The sequence below is a fragment of the Emydura macquarii genome, unplaced genomic scaffold (genome assembly GCF_026122565.2).
Source record: "Emydura macquarii macquarii isolate MOO-44397 ecotype Brisbane River unplaced genomic scaffold, CSIRO-AGI_Emac_v2 contig_1477, whole genome shotgun sequence".
NCBI classification, from domain to species: Eukaryota; Metazoa; Chordata; order Testudines; family Chelidae; genus Emydura; species Emydura macquarii.
Genome location: NW_027131614.1, coordinates 7,172,478 through 7,191,976, shown reverse-complemented (window position 1 = coordinate 7,191,976; position 19,499 = coordinate 7,172,478). Strand labels below are relative to the sequence as shown.

Below are 19,499 nucleotides of genomic sequence, written 5' to 3'. Positions count from 1 at the left end.
GGCTGCTGTATGAAAATAAGCCAGCACCCAGGGTATAATGGCACTGCAGAAAGCTGCAAGGTCAGGCTGATGACAGAAACACTGGATAAGTAGAGACCCCATCAGTAAAACAGGTTTGCCTGCTGGATCCAAGCCACATAACTATTAAAAAGATCCCTATGTTTTGGAAAACTCATCTAGTTTAGTAAATAAAAGGATAGTGTTCGGTTTTGTTATATGAAAAACTGCATGTTTGCTACTTATACCTACGGTTTGTATGATGAATTGTTTCTCTGTAAAATATTCCATCAGTAAGGATTTTAAATGAAAATGTAATTGTAAACTAAAGGAAGTTTCTAAGGTAGGCAATAATACTAGGTGATCCATAGATTTGTTCAAGGCCTGTTTGCCATATTACATTGTTTTTCTCTTAATTTCATATATACAGAATATGTCTCTGTTCATCGTACAGTTAAATGGAGCAATAGGTGTCCCAATAAATTAAGATAATTGATTTAAATTGAATCACACTGAATATGAGAGTGAAAAATGGTGTTCCTCGCATTTGTAAAGAGAAGTGTAGAAATGCCTAGCTGAACTAGTGCTAACAAACTAAAAATAATTAGACTGTGCTTGAAATTTCAGGAATGTGTCAAATTGCTACATTAATTCTGAAAGGCTCATATCCGTTTTGTAATATCTATAAAGGTTTGTTAATAATGTGTTAAACACCATGTGAGCTGGTTCATTAAACATGCAAGGAGGCTTTGAAAATTTGACAGCATCCAAAAAAGATCAGATTAGCCACACCCAGTGTTTCCTTTAACGTAAATGTAGAGTTTTAGTTTTATGCAGGTATAAATACTTCTTAATCCCAATGTACAATATATGGGCTATCAGGTAAGCAGGAGCCATATCTGGACCTATAAGTAAGAACAGCATTAGAAAAATAATTCAGTAGTAATAGACCATGAATATGTACGATTGTTTCTATTACCATTTTAATCATGTACCCATATTTTCAGTTTTCATCCAATAACAGTATTACTGACTACAGAGACTTCCCCAGAGTTTTGAGAGGATGCATAATAATGTGGCAACTAACCCCTTCCACCTTCTTGTGGATGGATCGTGCATTATATTCACAGCATTGCTTTGGGAGGCAGAGTTGCACAGGCGCTCCAGGAGGCATTGTGCCTCAGGCAGAATCTCCTGGAGCTCTAGAGCATGTGGAGGCGTGCATTGGCTGCGCCATCCTTTCAGGTTGCAATGTGTGCTTCTATCTGCAACTAGCCTGTTCTGATGTCTTGAACAGAGGGAGCACGATTATCACCCAGCCTCCTCCCAGCCACACTCCCGTTGGGCAGACTAGCAACTGTAGATGAGAGCAAGGACCAGTATTATCTTTGACCCCTGTATGGTCAAGAAGGAAAAGTGCCTCATGCCCCACCACTTTTTAACCATGGTGAGGGAGTTATCATTAGAATGAGCTGCTGAAAAAGGTAAGAAGCTGGTAGGACAACACGCACAGGCAGGTTGCTTATAAAAAGACCCCATAAATGTCGAAAGTCTTATCATGTCATTCCCCCCACCTATTCTGCCAGCAATGGCTTCCCATTTATCAGCTTTTCTCATCAGTGCCTCTGCACATTCTTCCACACTGTCCCTTACAACCAACAATAACCCAGCAGCACAAACATATTGAAAATCTCCTACTGCAGCTTTCCCTCATAGTTAGGGAAAACAAATGGGGATTAAATGTTTTGTACAGTGCCTAGCACAATGCTGTTCCGACCCAAGTGTGGCTACTGTTCAATAAATATTACATAATAAAATAATAATGGCCCTAAAGGAGATATGACTAGTGCAGAAGCACGCTCTCTCATACGTTCAGAGATCTTAGAGTCAGCAAAGAACATTATGATTATCCAGTCGGACCGCCTGCATAACAGGCCATAGACTTCATCTATTTCTCTTCCTTCTCAACCCTATCACACTGCATGAACAGCTAAGAGAAGCAGCAGGCTGTGGATACAGCTGACATCATTGTACATGGAGCTGAAAAGTAGGGCCCTAAACAATGCAGTCTATGATGTTGCCCCCATTTGGAGGACCCTGCTTTCAGTTTGGTAGTGATATGGGAGACAATAAAACAGTTTGCCTAACAACTGATTAGTGTGGTTTTCATGGGCTACAGAGACACAAACACACTTCACGTTTTTAACTTTTATTTAATCAAATATGTGATAAATAATAGGTGAAAGTGGCAGGTTACAAATTGATAAATAAGATTCAGGATCACTTTGTAACTGGCTTCTGTGCCGTCTGGCCCACCACAATACTGTGCAGATGACAGACCAGCAGAGCAGAGGGAAGGACAAGCTAAATCTTGAGGGCAGGAGAGAGAAAGGCATTGGTAGAAAGGAGGAGTGGTAAAGGTAGAGAAGGCAAGGGTTAGGGTGCCAAAAAATTCAGTCACTATATTGAGAATTCAGTCACTGACGCTTACTAACAGTTAAATGCTGCCTGGCTGTTTGCTGTTGGGTATTTCTGTGGATTGCAGTGGACATTTTAAGTGCCGTGACTTGTTCTCCCAATCCTGCTCTGCATATTTCTTCTCCAGGACCAAATATTCTTGCCACCTTTCATCTCCCTACAGCAAATTGAATCTCCAGGTCCTCCTTCCTCATCTCCTGCTGAAACTCTATAAAGAGCTTCTCTCATGCCCTCCTTTTTGTTCACAGTCTGTGGATGGGCTCAGATGCTAACATCTTATTCCTCCTTGACTGAGCACTAAGTGATAGGGGATGCACTAGTGCTTCCTCAATGGCTTCAGCGCGGAACTCCAGTGTCCCTCTGTAGGGATTTTAAGATAGTTAATTGCATTCTACCCTAGCTGCATCATAGGGCTCCCTCATAGTAAATATTATATCTAATTCTTAATTTGAGTGAGTTTGTGACAGATTTCTCACAGGACATACATTAGAACTGGCACATTGCAAAAGGCCACTCAGCTCAACTCTGATAACAGCTTTTCCACATACGTAATAGAATGGACCAGTGACTAGAAGGAAGGAAAGCAGGAGATAATTTGGCAGTTACCATGTTTGTGGAAATTATTCTAATTGAGAAGAGGGGAACCCTACATTGTAAGTGATTTGTTTTTAATAAAACAGTAATTTACTTCAACAATTTACCCTGCAGATATGGTTCTTTACCTACATCCATGTAAGAGTTTTATTCTGGGGAAGAAGTCAGAGAGATGGATAATTTTATGAGTTTTATGAGTGGTCTGTGGTTAACCCTGCCTAGGAATGTCCACGCTTGTACAATCCAGAAAGAATGCACTTACTGGGCATAGAGCAATATATTTTTAGCAATGATCTGGAAAAGCTTAGTGTTAAAAGAAGTGGAGGGGTTTACTGACCATGCTTGTGGCATTGGGATGTCTAGAGGAGCAGTGGTGGGTTGTTTCCTGATACAGAAAGATTTGTTGAGGAAGGAAAGCCAAGGTAGCTCTGCTATGGAGGAGCCTGGTTAATGCATGTTTAAGGTTAGATGAAGATTCACATTAATAATATTATATAATGTTATTATTAATATTATTGCGCAGAAATAATTGCTACTTACCTTCCTTTATCTTGTTAGTAATGGTTAAATATGGTGTAAAATAAAAGCCAGTCTTTACCTTCCTGGGAATATTGCTGAATTTTGATAATATTCATAGGGAACAGGTATAACATCTTCCTAGTGTGATAATTTTGTTTAGGGCTCAATTCTGCCAAGTCATCCCATTGACGGGATGCAGTGGAAAGAGAATAAGAAGCCTCCACCCCTCCTTGTGTCATCTCCATAAGGGCTGGGCAGAATTGCAGCCCCTGTGCTCAGGGGAGCACAGAGACTAGCCATAATTACTCCTCCTGACCTGCCTGCCACCCCAAATGAGGCAAGGAGAAACAGAATAGGCACAGTGGCACATCTCCATGCACCAGCCACCTGAGCTGCACTGGCTGAATGCAGTGGGGGTGAAGGAGAGTACATTGGACCCTTTAAAGAGAGGTAACATGCAGCTTTATGGAAAATGAAGACGAAGATTTCCCTGTTTGCAAGTTTCCCAGAAACTGTGCTTGTCCCACCTTCACAAACCAGCTTGGCTGCTATACTACTCTTCTGACAAGCTTGGGGGAGACTCTGTATGTGTGAACTCCACCCTCCCTTCCAGAGTAGTGATGAGAGTGATGTCGTCTTGTTAGTGAATGAGACAGGAAGTGCAACTGAGCATCACCAAAACAGTGAAATTGACTAGACACACAATGCTCTCAGAGGCACAAAGTAAATAAACTAAAAACAGAATATATTTTCCAGCTCTCTGTGGTTGTGGCAATAGCAATAAGTATATAATTTTTGGACAGAAATGAGATTCTCAAATTGAGAGTGTCTCTAAAAGAATGTAAATCTCTTTTGCACACATACAAAGTGATATGTATCTTTAGAGAGATTTAGTTAATCCCATGGAAAATATGATTGAAAATGAATGCAATAATGAAAGGTGTCCTAGAAGCATCAATAAAATGATCTGCTGTGTTAAAACAGAGTGTATCAGGGACCAGTAACCCACATGCATTCCATTTAAAAAACACTCATTCAAATAGCTGTCGAAAAATAGATCATTGTACATAAAACAGTTAAAGATTTTTATTCTTTCTTCCAGGCTGCATCTACACGTTAAAACAAACATTTAAAAGTATATAAAGATGCTACATCTATATATAAAGGACAATAGCAAAGGATTAATTATATTATAAAGTAACAGCCTTTTAAATGACAAATGTCTGAATTATTTGAAATGCATCTTTAATATTTTTTCATAGCAACACAGTAAATATTTCCAGTCTTCTTCCCCCCTCCCCTCCCCACTCAAGAAGTCTGTCTCTCACAGAACAAAGAAAATGATAGATGTGAGCCTCTGTGATTGCTGAGAAGGCAGAAACAGTAATGACACTCAGGAAATTCTATTCAGTTCAGAAATCATATCCAGTACATTTGGAACATTCAAGTTCCCATATGGAGAGCTATGGGCATAATTTCTGGCTTGCCCTAGAATCTAGACTTTCTTTAAAAGCAAATTAAATACAACATGACAAATGAGCATTTATTATATTTAAAATATATAGCATGTAGGAGGATTACATTTCTCTTTGTTTGATTTTAAATGACTATCCATTTTTGAGATACAATAGATACATACAGAATATTAGTTAACAATTGTTTGTCTTTGTTACTAGCACAGTATGTTAGATGAAATATGTACCAGTATCTGACTGCCTAAGAAATACAGTATTTGAAGGTTGATTAACTCATTAACAACTGTGATTGGATTTGTCCCAAACATATGTATGTTTATGTACCTGTGCTTTATTCTGACTCCTCACTCCCAACCTATGAAGATGCCACGCTATGAACCAGCCATTCCAGGAACCAGTTAAGTGCATTCTGGGGTAGGACTTTCGAGTTAGGAATAGAGCTGATAAAAAACACAAGATGTAATTTTTGTGAAAATGTACATTCAAACTTCTCTCTTTTGCCAAAATTGGAAATTTTGATGGACAATTTTCAAAATTCCAACATTTTTCATCAAAATTTCAGTGAGAAAAGAACATTTTCACAAAAATGTTTGTCAACGAATTTGACCCATTTGTTCAAGAATTTCCAACTTTTTCATCAAAATTCAGAAATTCAATGATCATTTGTTGTTAGAAGCACAGGACTCCATCTTGCAAAGGCTTATGCACCTGCATAGGTCTTTGCAGGATCAGGACCATGGGGAACATACAGCAATGCTAACTATGCCCAACTAACCCCCACTCCAAGTAATTTATTCCTAAAGTGTGCAGTAATAATAGGAACAAAGGATACCTGACACGGGGCCATTACTAACCAGCATATGCACATAAAGTCTGTCATCCTGGAATTGCTTACACAGTGGACAGACTTTGGCTGCTAACATTCATTTATTTAGCTTTGTCTGCATATTTTTGGAGTTATGATTTTGATATATTTTGCTGATTTGCTCACAGTGGGCCCAATACTGCTCCCATAAAAAGCATTAGCAAAATTCATGTTGACTTCAGTGAGGACAGTTTTGTGTTCTTTGCAATTTTTATTTTGCAATGATATTCTTTGTTATTTGTTCTGATTCTTCAAGAAAACCTACCACTTCCTTAAAATAAAATTGTCACCTTTTATTTATTTATTTGTGTGTTTGTTTCTGCTAGAGAACAGAGCACATTCTCTCTGTATCAGAGGCTGTAGTTTGCTGTATGTAGTTGGCAAATGGTTGCCTTTTTTGCTTTCTAGTGCATGGATGATATTTGTTTTAGGTAACATACTAAATCCAAACTAGTATTAGCATTGTTAACGCTGCTAAATCAGGGATTCAGAATTGGGAAATTCCAAATGTTATGGTTTCTCCAGCATTATTGTCTTAACCATGTTGTACTTGTTTTCCATTGTAACATAATTAACAACATGAAGGTGTACATTTAACAAGGAAAAAAGAGAAAGTACTACCAATAAGCAGTGTGGCATCAACCTTGTGTACACTGAAGATATTGCTCATTGGTGGCCAAACACCAGTATAGTTGCACTGATGTAAACTCCTATTGTTAACAGGCTAAGCCAGAATTTCCACCAGTGCAGTTTGTCTCCACTTGAAGCCAAGGTAAAAAGGCACTGGTGCAAATTGCTGCTGTGACAGATGTTGCAATCCCATGCAGCGACTTTATGAATGGAGCCATTTATGAATGGTTTATATATGACTGTGTTCAGCTCCATGGGGAGGGGTTGCCACAGCTCCTCCATGAACTAAAACAGTGGATGGTGATTGAGGCAAGTCACTGAGACTAAATCTAGAGTGGTGCCGTACACTGAGGTGGCTTGCATATACTGGTTCAGACTGGGTTTTCCAGAGACTAAAAGACAAAGAAAGGGCTTTACATATAAAAAATATGGGTTTAAACATACTCAGAATTTTCTTTCTAATCCAGCAAACAAACAGGACCTTCCACCAACCCTTGTGGAAGATTTGGAAAGACTTTGACCTACTAGGTCCCCATAGGACAGATGGATGAGTCCTGGTGTGTTTAGTGTTTGTTTAAATCTGTTTGCTGAGAAGACATAATATGAATAATAATGCTTTTACCTTAAGAATACATGTGCTTGTTTAGAAAAAGCTGTACAATAACTTGTAATGGCTAGCAATACACTGTTCATAGCCCTCAGAGAGAAAACGAAGCAGAGATGCTGGGGATTAGGCAGACTGGCTTGTTGGAGCCTTAAAAATGCAATCAGAAGGGAGTGCGACAAGGGCCTCTGCCCAGAGAGAGAGAATAGCTAAAGCCCTGAGCGGGCACTCCTGGAGTGGAGCAAAGGGAGATCAGCAGGGGGTAATACAGGTGCAGTTACCATGAAAGCATGACACACGCTTGATAGAGTCTTTGTCTGTCCGTAAGTATAAGGGTTTGCATGTGGTATAGATGCACTGGTGGCTGATCACTGATGGTTATAACTGGGACAAATCCCCACTGTAAACAAGGCCATAGTTAACACGGCAAGACAAGCCTTGATTTTTGGCATTTCCTGACTTTTGGAAAACTTCATTTTGCAACTTTAATGCTAGTTTTTTAAGTTTAATTTTCTTGTTAGTTTTTTAATTCGAAGAAGCAGGAAAAGCTGAAGCTCTTTGGTTTCCATAATCCCCAATTTCTACAGGTTTTGATCGTGGTACATGAAAATATTTTGAATCATCATTATTTGATGTGCAGCTTACAAACTCTGCTGGCAATGCCTGAAGTTCCTTAAACTACAGCAGCTCTGAGTTTACACATTTCACTGGCTTCAGTTGCCTGCTTCTTGCTCTGAAGCCAATGAGTTTGTAGAGGAATTGTATAAAGGTGTTCTAAATTCCTTATTTGGGGTCATAGCAGCTTGCTGATCTCACAAGCTCCACCACTCCATGTTTCAAAGCTGTTACAACCTTTGATCTGAAAATCTCCTCCAGTTTCAGCATCTCAGCTTGCAAATTCATGCAATTAAATAGGTGTGCACACATGTACACTAAATCCATTGATGTTGACATAGTGGCAAAATGAGGACAGACACATGCATGGAATTAAGCAACAGGCCACAAAATCAATAAACTTTAACACAGAGGAGGGTTGTTACCTGCCCATCACCCATACTCTCTGGGCATTTAATTGGTTCCAGTGCGGGGGTTACAGGACTCCTTATCATATATCCCATAAAGTGGGGTAGGTTCTCCTCAGCCTATATCCCAGGACACAGCTCTGAGTCCTAGCACCCTTCCCACTGAAAGAGAGTGAAGCAGGGTGAGGATCTTGGCCCATGAAAGCCACAAGGTCTGACCTCAGCCCTTCACCCTATCACATGAGCCCAAGGCCCATCACCAAAATCCCAGGTCTGTTAACTCTGGGAACCATTCATTTTATTCTCTTAACCACACTGGAAGTTAGCTGCAAGTTGTGATGAATAAACAGTTCGGCCCTAGTGCCTTAGTTAGGTATAAGCACATTCCCACTTAACTCACTGAGACTTGAAGGTGCTGTGAGGAAGGCAAAAACCCCCTGGTCCTCTGCCAATTGGTTCATGAAAGAAAATATTCCTTCCTGACTCCCTAAACCAGCCATTTGCTAGACTCACAGCATCTGTCAGGCCAGGGTCCCATTCCTAGTTCGGGTGGCTAGGGTGAGCTGCTGGAATGAAGCTGAAAGAGGTTCCACATAGTCTCCATGCCAGGTTAAATCCTGGGAGCTGCAGAATGCTGGCCATAAGCACCCCTCACCCCCTTCTGGGTGCCAGAGACTACAAGGGAGGGAGTACCTATTGTCTCTTAATGAGTGTCTCCCTCCCATGCTACTGGGACTGTCTCTCTTTCACTGCTGGCCCAATCAAGTTCCCGCTCCTGTTGATGGGGTTGTGTGGCATTTTTTTAAACAAGTAAGTAGCAGTGCTCTTGAGTTCTGTATAATCATTGCATAGTTTGCTATTGGATATAGGACTATGACTTTGGCTACATACTTACATGGAACATACCCACAATGCACAGTCAACAAATGGAGATCATTGCCAGAGGATGTTGTGAAGGCGAAAAGTATAACTGGGCTCACAAAAAGAGTTAGATAAGTTCATGGAAGATACATCCATCAACAGTTAGTAGTCAAGATGGTCAGACTTGCTCTGGAAGTATCTAACCCCATGCTCTGGAAGTATCTAAACCTGACTCCCTGAAGTTGGGCGTGGATGACAGAGGATGCATTATTCAAAATTGCCCTGTTCTATTCTTTCCCTCTGGGCTAGATGAATCATTGGTCTGACCCAGTATTGCCTTTCTTATGTTCTTAACTATTACCTAGCACTGGACCAACTTCTGTTTGTGAAAGAGGCAAGGTTTCAAGCTCCAAAGAGCTCTTCTTCAAGTGTGGGAAAGGTACTCAGAGTGTCACAGATAAATGCAATGTGGAACAGATCATTTAGCTTAATTAGTTAACATATATTCCAAGACATCATTCAAAGTGAAGTGGCCAGTTAACACCATTGTAGACATAAGACAGAAAAGGGGGGTTAGTATGTTAGATTGTTGTAATAAACCATACATACAGTGTCTACATTAAGTCCATGATTTTTAGTGTCTAGCAGAGTTATGAATTTAAGCTCCCAGGCTCCTCTTTTGAAGGTGTTGTGCAGGTTTCCTGTGAAGATGAGGACCGAGAGGTCAGATATGGAGCGATCACTTTCTGAAAAATGTTCACCCACAGGTGATATGGTGTTTTTGTCTTTTATCGTTTTTCAGTGTGAGTTAATTCAAGAGCATAGTGATTGCCTCATTTCACCCACAAAATTGCTATTGGGGCATCTAGTGCACTGGATGAGGGTATACCACATGTTGTGATAGGCATATGTAGGACCCATGGATCTTGAAAGGTGTGTTGTGGGAGACATTGATCATTGTAGAAGTGGAGAGATATCTACGGGTTTTGCATCTGTTATTATGGCAGAGTCTGGTGTCCCTTTCAGTTAGTATATGTTCGTCTGTGGGGAGCATGCTTCTGATTATGAGTTTTGTACGGTTGGGGGGTTGTTTGACAGCCAGAAGAGGGGGTTTGGGAAAGATTTATTTCAAGATGGGGTCCCCATCGAGTATGGGTTGAAGAAGCTATTTTTGAGTCACCAATCAGCTGCTGGTCACAGTCCCCAGAAGAAAAGGGCTCACTTGTGCCTGCTGGGCCGATCTTGTTAACACAGTTGGGCAACAGGGAGGCTGTCACGCAGAGATCCAGTCCAAAAGTGATTGCACTGCAGTGTTCCACCTTGAGAGAGGTAAAGCTAGCTAAGCCTTTTACCTGAAAGGGGCACTTGAGAGGGACTGAAAGGTCTAAAGCACAACTCACTTTGTAACTGTCACAGGCTCACTATTTAAGGAAGTTTCTAAGGTACCTCTTGAAAGCACATTCCCAAACTGTGTCCATATGGGTGGATATATTTGCCCCTCAGTAACCAAGACAGAGTGGTGTGGCTCAGCACCTGATGGATTCCCCATTTTAGAGTTAAGAAGTTTTTATGGTTGTGGTTTAAACTTGGATGTCCATTAAAGGTTTCTGATCGCATTGTAAGAGTCAGTGTGGAAAAGACATGAGACTGGAGCATCTGAGCAAGAAGCCTGTGACAGTGGTACATAGTGCATGGTAATTCAGTCAGTCAGTCAGTCATTCATTCAGAAACTATTATTTGACTTACTATTAGCTTAAACAAGCTCAGATGATATATTTGTTTTGTGAGCATCTGTGATGGGGTGTCTACCCCACAGTCACCCTGCAGGGTTTAATGTAGGCCAGATAGGCCAATTAACCAATTAGGCAGCTAATAAAGGAGGCTCAGATGGGCAGGATTAGGTGGGACATATAAAGGCCAGGAGCTGAAAGGATATAGGGCTGCTGGAAAAAAACAGACATTCTCAGGCAAAAAGGGAGGAGTGAGTGGAGACTGCAGTCACTCCTGGGGAAAGAAAGGAGGCTTTGGAAACTGGTAGGCCCAGGAAGAAAAGGGGAACCAAGCAGCCAAGTGATATCTCAGTGAGGCTCGAGACAAGGCCCAGACTGCTGAGCTGAGTGTCCCTGAGCTGGAACCCAGAGAAAGGGTGAGCCTGGCTTTCTCTACCAGCCACTGGGTGAGTGACAAAAAGGCAGTGAACAGGAAGACTGCCTAGGACTATTGAAGAAATAACACCCTCCCCCCTTCCCCAAAAGAGGGGAACACAGATAGTGACATGGCCAGAAGCTGAGGATTCTGCAGTTCCTGAGGCGGCGAGAGAGGCTGTAGACGGATGGCAGTGTTGTAGAGACGGTGCGGGAGCCGTGCAAGAGGGCATCGCCTGAAAGAGCTAATACCCAGAGCGACACCAGTTCAGCTAAACCAAGTGTTCGTAAAACATCTCATTAACAATCAACAGACATTTCTGGCAATTAGTCTTGGAATGGAGGCTGTGAAATTATTTCAGCCATATCACCTTAGGTCAGTTTACACAAGGTGCACAGGTTCAGGGATGATCAGGACTCTGATGAGAGATTATTGATGACCAAGATGCTGAAAGGTGTACGGATGGTTTTTAGGTGGCACACTTCCTTCTAGTCACTGCTAGGAGGCACTGATCATGGAGACAGCCTCTTTCAGTCAAAACTGAAAATGAGAGCCCCATGAATAGTACAAGTATGGAGCTTTATAAACTGCTGTATACTTGCAAATTGTTTTTAAATTGCCTCATACGTGTTTTCTAGAGAGTAAACTTTCATTTTAAAAAATTGTCTCTATCCCTTATAGGTGCATAGAAAACTCTGAGAACACAAATTGATGGATTGATGTCTGCATGAATCTTCAGAGACTCACTCTGAAAAGTGTAAATTTGGCTCTTTGTTCTCAACTAGGTGAGTAACAGTGAAACCTAATGACAGTTTAAGTGTAGTCTTTAACCCTTTAGTTGCTGTAATAGTCTTTGCTCAGGGGGAGCATTGCCTGGTGGTCATGGTTTAGGACCTTTGACTTGCAGAAGAGGCTTTGGTTGGGGAGCCCGGCCCTCCCACTCCACCAGGTTCCAGCCCAGGGCCCTGTGAGGACAGCAAAAGGCTCTGACACCCAGAAGCACATTAAGGCTGCTCTCCCTGAGCCGCTTACTACTATCCCTTTGTTGTTCACAGTTCGTTGTACAGCAAAGCATGAAGGAGGTCAGCTCATCACATGGTGCATATTCATGGCCAGGCAAGGAGTGGTAATTCTTTCCTTCTCAAAAGGCAGTTGCCTCCTGTCACACCTTGGTCCTCCAGCCAGGTTGGCTCCAAGTCTCTCCCCTTCAGGGGTAGTCCATAAACCAAACAAGGGGAATTAACACAAATAAACTGAGTGGATATGAGTCCCTCTCATGCTGTACCTGAAGCAGATCCTCTCTTCCCCCCCAGGGAGGGACCTTTGGGCAATTGTAGGGAGATATCCTGCCTTCCCTCAGCTTTTCTCTTAGGATCTGCAAGTTGCAGGTCTACTCTCCTCCCTCGTCTGCCCCCAAGTGAGATGTTCTACTTTCTTTTAATTCCTTCACCAGCCCCTGCATCTCTTTCAGGTGGGGCTGGCTGAGGCCAGAGCAGCTCCTTAACTCCTTATTGCCCTGTGTGAGGTTTGTATACCCCATCCCAGTTGCTGATCATTTTAAAAGAACCCTGCTAATATTTTTCTACAACTTTATTGTACGTAGTGGAAAATATTGAGGTTGGGATGCACGGTATTACCTGGTTGCTGGTGTGGGGCACCTGAAATTAAAACCTTCCTCTTCCCCACTCTCACCACTGGTCCTGCCAAAAAGGAGGGTGAAAATAGAGATGTATCCTTCCCTATTAACAAAAATCTCCACTGACTCTTGGATGCCAAAGCTTCCTCCTACATTTTCTTAGATGACAAATCTCCCAGCTGTCCCTTACACAGCTATCCAGTTCACCTGACAACTTCTACAATTAAGTTATTCATTCTCAATACACAGATCTGCAATATACTAAAAATTCTGGAGAATTATAACATAAATTTAATTTGATATCAACAAAATAATGAGGAGTGACATACTGGTTGAATTGGGCTTGGAGGCAGTAAAGGGGGAAAGACTTCAGAAAGGGCAGTGACACATAATCCTGGGGTCCTGGCTGAATAAATTTGGAATCCTATCACATAATTTAGGTCTAATAATCCTCATAGGTCAGGGTCTTGCATAAGACCAACATTCTGACCACGTATGGTTAGGAGCCCATGGCATTTTTCAAAATGCTAGGGGTGTCAACCCAGAGCTTCTGGCCAAATTCTAATTGAAATGATCATATTCTCTTGTCAGATTTCCTTCTACATTTTCATTTTGATATGGTGTTCTTCCTCATTCCCTACACTAAATTTTGCATAGTGTTATAGACACAGTTAAACAGCTGCCAGAAATCCAGATGTATAATTGTTTTTAAATGGTATTGTCCGCAGAGACACCTGGTATTTGTTTTCTCTGTATTCGTAATACTCAATTGTCCATAATCCATAATGCTGTTACTGAGTCCTCCTTGTCACCCTCCTTTTTTTTTTCTCTCTGTGAGGACCAAATAATCATGTGGTTTCATGTGATTTGTGGGTGAATTGTGGCATCATGGAGCTGGGTTTGGAGAGTGGGGACTCCTTGAGAGACTTTGGGGCTCAGTTTGGCCCATAGGTTAATTGAAGTGTTGGTCGTGAAGGACGAAGCAAGCAGGCTTCATGCCAGAACTTAGAGACTCAGTGTGTGGCAGCTGCCATGCAAAGAACACCTCAGACAAGTACACATGACCATCTTATTGAGCCATAGTGTGAGTGATAAGATGCCTGAAAAGAGGGGGAAATCCATCCTTTGGTGGGGCAGCCTCCCTATACCATAGCTCTCAGTTTTAAATGAGTGAGTGAGCTTATTGCCCTGGCCTCTGTGTTCATTCCCTCGTTGGGGGTAGAATATCCATATTGTAGTAATGGTTTTGAATTCTGTTTCACAGCATTCCGATCTAGTTTAGCATGTTGTATTCAATAACCTTGTCTACTGTGTTAATTACTCTAAAAAGCAGAGCTCCATTGGTATTTGACCTTCCACAGCATTCCAACCATTCCCAGGGCACATCATTGACTCCAGCTCTGGGTTAAGTGATTAGGCAGTTTGTGCTTCAGTAGACAGCAATGGGTGTACAATATCAGGGGAGTGTCAAGTTTGGGATGGGTACAGATGTGCAGGGGTTTTGAAGGCCCGTAGTTTGGAAGTTCACCACAAAAAATTGCTTGCCTATTTAACCTTTGGTTTGGTTTACTGGTTTAACTGGAATTTAAATAGAAGTTTAATGTGGTCAGAGGCCTTTAACCATACTGATGTGTCACAAGTCTTATGCTGGGCCATAAGTGGTAGAGAGAGGGGTTGCACAGTTTTTGATTGAAGATAGAATTATTTTTCAAGCTCCCTGTCTATTACTATTTGTGGCTTGGCTCTCTCTCAAACTCTTTGTTCACTAAACTTCTAGTTGCTTGTGTTGAAAACAGAGAGCCTTTTCAAGTCAAATGTTTTAAGAAAGTTTAGAAAATGTTCTGGTATGTATTTTAAAAGTAACAGATATTCCCTCATTTTCTACCCTTGTATTGTCCATGTAGAGTGAAAGGCAATACTACCCCTAGTTGTATAATTAGTAGGTACATTTTATTTTAGATATGGTCCTAACTTCACCTTGGTTATGTGGAGTGGGGATCTTGTCTGGAAGTGTCAGTTTTCAGCTAAGCTGAATTATTTAGAAAAAATACAAGCTGGCATTTAGCAAAAGACAGATGAAATAGAACTCTTATTGAAGAAATACATATAGTAATTGCCATTAGTTACAGAATAACGACACAGTGATCAAATTAATCAAGCTGTGATTTAGATTTTCAAAATTGATTAGAATTTTTGGACTGTGTTAACAATGTGGTGTACTAAACTAGTCTGAGTTTAAACTGATTAGCAGGTTTTTTCTGAAAAATATATAGCAAATGGCTATGCTAATCAAAGTAAATCAAGCTATGTTAATGGAGATTCTTTTAATGATAAAAGATACTACATTTATAAACATGGAGTTTTTTCTGCACGTGTTTAAATAGATATTCTATGAATACTAAAAAGTTTAAGACTGGCAAAATAGGCATAGTCTACAACCTATATAGGAAAAGGCTTTGATTAGAGTAAAATTACACAAAAATGTGTCATTAAAAGGCATTGGACAGACATAAAACCTAACCTTTTGAGCTGAAGAATACTTAATATTCTCTTCATGATCATGCAAGGGGAAATTCTTTGCTATGGAATAGCTATTTTCCTGTTAAGCAGGCTATTTCATCAATGATTTATTCTTGAGATGTAATAGGTCGTTTAAAATGGTGGTTTAAAAGTTAGGCCTTTTTTGTTTAATTTTCTCACAGGCAGTTGGTAATTATCATGGTCCTGCAGTTTCTCTGGAATGCTGTGGAGGGTCAAATGCCAATGGAACCCTGCTTTATAGGGTAATTAAGACAGTAGACATGGTTATTAAATACATCATGCTAAACTAAACTGGAATGCTGTGAAATAAAATCCAAAATCATAAATAAAACGTGGGTATTCTAGTGAAGGGGGGGAAGTCTTGTACAATCATATTTGCAATAAACAGCTCTGGCTGAATCACAGCTGAATTCTGCTTTTTAACTATCTGCAGCCATGCTAAATGTGTTCAGAATATTTTAAAACCAAAAATAAAAGCAAATATGCTCTGTGTGGCCAGAAATCTAGTACAGTAATCAAAATTCAACATCATAGTACTCAGTGTACCTAAAGAATGTGAAAATACTCCACAATGAATAGATCCTTCTGTATTCTTAATTACCATGCATCATGTGCTGGAAAATATGTACCAAACTAGGATGATGGATGTAAGTTTAATGTGAATAACAAATGAAGTTTGGAGAATCTTTTAGAAAGTATCATGGGGCAACAGCCTCTTAAAGCCTTACCCAGGTGTAATTTAGCTGTTTCATTCATCTCTTTGTGAATCTTTGTGTTTGTAACATGCTATAGGGGCACTCTAAGACTCCTGTTTGGGGAGGGTTGAAAACGAAACTTGTTTTAAAGGATTGTTCTACATAGATCATGCTAAGCAGTGCTGAAAGGTAAAATATTGCTACCTATAAAGATATTGTGCGTCCCAAAAATGTGTGTCTAACTTGTGCTTATATATATATATTTTTCAGACTGAAAAGATAAGGTAATTTAATTTCTTTCCAGAAAATGTTGATGAATATATAAAAATGGCAAATTAGCTTCAGAAAATGAGTGCAATGTCAGATAAAATCTCTAAAATTCATAATCTGGTTTATACATGTGATCCAAATTGTGTCGTCCTTGCTTACAATTTGGAAGTTTATAGATTCATGTTTACTGGCAAATTCATTGCATCACTAGGAAAAGAGAGGATCATTCTTTAAAAAAAAAAAAAAAAAAAAAGAGAGAAAATAAATATTTTCAATTCTAGTTGTAAAACTGGAAGCCAAAATGTGTAGTTGACAGGCACAGAGCCAGCTGACTTTAGATCGCTAGCCTTTCCATCAGATCAGTCTTCCTATTTCCACATGGAACACATTTTAAGTTAACAATGTGTAGTTTGGCAAAGGAATTGTTTTTCTTTGGCATAGAGCAGTTGTCTCATTTCTTTAAAGAAAAGTATTTTCTGCCTTCTTATATATACAGTGCATGTCGACATTCTTTTGAACTTTCAAAACAGTTGTTACATCAAAAAAGCTTTACTTATACAATTACATTCTAGTTATTCTATTTTTTTATGTGTATAAATGTTGAAAAATATATTTAATTCATCTGTACAGTGGGTAAAGTAGCCTATCCAATTTTCAGTGTTTACTTAAATACATATTAAATGTATATAAAAATGTTGATTAAGCTACATGACTACAGCCACTCACAAAACCATACTCTTTCCTTAAAACAGTAATGTAAGTAAGTCTGAGCTGATAGCGAAGTATTTACAGAGTGGATATAGACTGTGAGAAAAAGCAGAAATGAATCTGATCATTTTGCTCTCACTCCAAAAACTGGCCATTTTAGCCAAAATGTATTTATAGCACAAAAAAGCAGTAGAATGGAATGCTACTTATTCAAACATTTGCAGTTGATTTATTCATTCCTGGCTACTTCCACAGAAAACTCAGAAAAGCAGAAATGCAAATTTTCAGACATTGGTTCCACATGAAATGGGACAGACCACTGCACCAGCTACCGTTGTGAGACCAGATAGAGCTACTGCTGCCTACACATAAAGAGAGCCATTAAGGAGAAGTTGTTTATTTCTGCTTCTGCAGAAATCATAAACACCAGCCATGAGTCTGACAGCACAAGCTGTGCTGCAGTAAATTCTAGTACTTTGCTGGCCATTCTAAGCTGCCCCGTAAAAGTTACTGTAGCTAAATCCCATATACATTTCATGAAATAATCCTGCTCTGAAGATGGTATCATATTCATGCACAGCAGGGTGTGCAAATGCCTATAAATCAAAATGTAGAATCTGAAATATCTATAAAAAAAAATCTGTGCAAATTTAACCATGACCCTTTGCCAGACAATAGGCCTTCATATGCTTTGCAGTTTAGCAGACACCAAGGAATTTTGTTTGGAAGTGATAGCTACTGTCTATGTAATATTTAGGTCCTATTCATGGAGCATCTGGCAGAAAATAAAAGGGTTTCCTCCTCTAACATATGCTAAAGAAGGATGTGGTCCTATGCCTGCTCCTCCTCTTCTGACTTTTTGCAAATAGCACAACATAAGAGACAGTTGTTTCTGGCTGCCCTGCTGCCTGTCATGGCTGTCAAGTGAAATCCCATGAATTATTGCTCTTCCAGATGTAAGAGATTTCCAGGCTGCCTTAAACTGCCTGTGGTTTGTGGTACTGGAGAGGAGAGAAACAAGATTAAACTTCATCTCATCAGTGCAATCTGAAAAGATCACACAGAGGACTAATAATCACAGCTTTTTCATTCCAGAGCCGGACCTAAGAGCTGTGTGTTTTTGTTTCAGGGTTATGTCACATTAAGCTTGTTGGAAGATGTTGATTAAGGTCAAACAATGTTTGAAGAAGATCAAGAATAAAAAATTTAACTCTGTGCTGCTGCATACATTTTGCATTCTCCAAAAAGTACATTATTTTAGCTAGCTGAAAAGGAATGGAGTGTTAGCTGAGTTTTATAATTCTAAAATGTCAGCACTTTTTAGCACAAGCTTCATAGGAGAGACAAAAAAGAAAAAATTCACCTAAAATTATGACTCTAATATTATAATTCAAAAAAAGTAGTCATTAAAACCACTTTTGCTTGTCCACAAAGGTCTGCGGTGTTTGTTTGATTCCTTGATTTTATTTTTATGATTCCCTGATGTATCTTGTTTGTGACAGCCACACGGGCTTTCAGAGTTTCAGGGTTAATCTGAATGTTTCATAATTGGTAAAGGATACTTATTTATGCACTATTTAGTTAAACATTTTTCAAAACCTCACATGGATTAGCAAATACCAGCAGGTTCAAAATGCTGGGTACCAATATAACTAAAGGTTTTCATAAGTTTCCAGAATTCTTCTGAAAATAAATTATGATCACTTGCACTACATACAGTTTAAGTCCTGAGGAAGCAAACTTCTATAAGTCATTACATTTTCATTCCCTTTGATTAAAAACAAAAAACCCCACACAGCACCTGGAAATTATCATTTAAATAATAGTTGTGACATAAACTAACATAATGCTTGAAAACCTAAGCACTGTAGAACTGTAAGAACTTGGTGTTAATGAAATCAAGACAAGTTGAGAGGCCTCTAACATTTTGCTTTAGCCCTATTAGCAAAATATTAATTACAGATAAGGAAAATATGTTGCTTAAAGAACACCTGGAAATAATTGACAAATGTATGCGTCTTAGATCAGAACATAATTGCCCTGATTCGACCTATGTAGCTTTTTTGAAAACTGACGTAGCTTGTTTAAGTAATAGTGTTGGCTACCAGATGTAAAACCTCCCAGGCTAGCTTCCTTTTCCATTTGAGCTCAAGCATCTCACAAAGGCTCACTAATGTGAGGGAATACCAGTAAAATAGTGATGAAAACCATAGGTGCAAATGTCTACAAGTGGCTCACATGAAAGCATTTACTGCTTTTCATGCATGTGTATTAAACCATAGTGGAAAAGAGCCCTTCACTGAAAATGCATTAATTATTTGACACTGGTTTCCTCAGTCATTTTTTGCTATGGGATGCAAGTGAAAGATTACAGCTGAAAAAATGATCATCATACTTGAGGTAGGCTCACAGAGTCTTTTCTTATGTTCTGTGTGAAGTTGTCTTGAACTGAAACCTCT

General features: G+C 39.7%; 1 long non-coding RNA gene across 1 annotated transcript; it reads left to right on the top strand.

The window, feature by feature from the left end:
- The first annotated feature begins 11,529 nt into the window (after nt 1-11,529).
- Nucleotides 11,530-18,231, top strand: LOC137156806 (uncharacterized). Its single transcript, XR_010920906.1, has 3 exons — nt 11,530-11,565; nt 11,872-11,975; nt 18,170-18,231. It is a non-coding gene; the product is annotated as an uncharacterized lncRNA (long non-coding RNA).
- The last annotated feature ends 1,268 nt before the right edge of the window (nt 18,232-19,499 follow it).